Source organism: Anopheles darlingi, chromosome 2 (genome assembly GCF_943734745.1).
Source record: "Anopheles darlingi chromosome 2, idAnoDarlMG_H_01, whole genome shotgun sequence".
Taxonomy (NCBI): domain Eukaryota; kingdom Metazoa; phylum Arthropoda; class Insecta; order Diptera; family Culicidae; genus Anopheles; species Anopheles darlingi.
Window position 1 is genome coordinate 93,220,382 of NC_064874.1, and position 1,520 is coordinate 93,221,901.

The following is a 1,520-nucleotide window of genomic DNA, read 5'->3' on the forward strand; positions in this document are numbered from 1 at the left end:
CATTCAGATAATTAGCAACTTAATAACGAATTCACCTTCGAGTGGAGCGGGGGTCGGGGGACCGGGCTCTTGATCGCCGGGGAATTAGTATCCCGAAATCGCTTCGCTATCGGCTGCACGGGCTAATTAATCCCGGGGCCTGGCCGGCCACTGCCACTGCGCTTGGTCGTCGTTTGCAGCTGGCCAATCCTTGCCAAGCTCACCAGTTTCGTGCGCAATAAAATGTTATGTCTCGTAAAACTCACTTCCCCAAACCAAACCCGCGTGCGCCCGCGAGCAGAGTGTTTAGATAAATTCCGTGAGTCGAGCGTGAGGGGCGATCGATTACGGTTTCGAATTCGAGCAGCGCAAGATCGAGATTGCAATAGGATACGCAAGGGGGGGAGCCCGCACGGTAGTACTGCTACCGTGGATCGGCTGGAAAGCTGCTGCTGCAGCATGCGGTGTGCCTCCGTAAACGCACCAATTCACTCCCGGCCTAATGCTTGCTACAGGGATGCAGAGGGATACGATCGCGCAGATAAATTGATTCATAAATAAAATAAATGCAAATAAATAAACATTCCCACGCCTTGGCCAGCAGGCGAATCGGAGCAGGAGCAGCACGGTTGCGCCGGCGCTCGGCTTTGCAGCGTGCCTCCGTGCGACTCCCTTTAGCGCAAGGGGGTTCGTCGCTTGTCCGCCGATGGTTCGATATGGGTTCGCGCATGCCCCAGGCCTTTGGCGAAAAACGCTATCGAAGATCACGTGTCCTTGTCTAATTTAAACGTTTTCATGTTTACCGACGCACTACCGGGCAGAAAGCGCAATGTTCGAGGTATGTGTTATCGTTAATTTTTTTTTTCGTTAAAACATTGTACAATCCGGCTGTTCTGCATCCGTGCATCCGTGCATCGCTCTTCATTGCATGCAGCAGCAGTGGAGGAGCAGAGCACTTCAAAGCCGCTGCTTGTCGTCGGGTGCGATAAGCAAATGTTTTGCTCCCCGTGTTGCGGATAGTTTAATAAACTCGAACACACGGCTACTGGTATGCTACCGCCGGGACCAAGGTAAAAGTGAAGCCGGGCGATGATAGTGCGGTCGTTAAAGACTTTCAGAGCGAGTTGGTGCAATCATTGCATGCGGATGCATCGTGGCGGTCCCAAGGTCCATCTCGGTGGCCGCACCGATCGATGAAATTCTGCCGCCCCAAACAATGCGATGCACTTGTGCATCGCAATCAAAGGCACCCAACGATGGGCAGAGAGAGAGAGAGAAAGAGAGGGAGGGACAAAGAGAGGCCACGTGTGTGTGTGCGGAGGGAGCCGTATTGGACTCCCAACAAAACGCATCGGCGAGGATGAAGCGTAAAAAAGCTTTTAAAATCAAAAGCCGCTTTGAAGGTTGGTACGCCCCTGGTGGCGGTGCGAGCGAAGCGGGTACAGAACACCCGGGCTGGTGGCCTGATGGAGGTCCTGCAGCGCAAACGGAAGCATCCGGCCAGGGGCGGCCGCCAGTAGCGGCCATTGTTAATTCGCCGA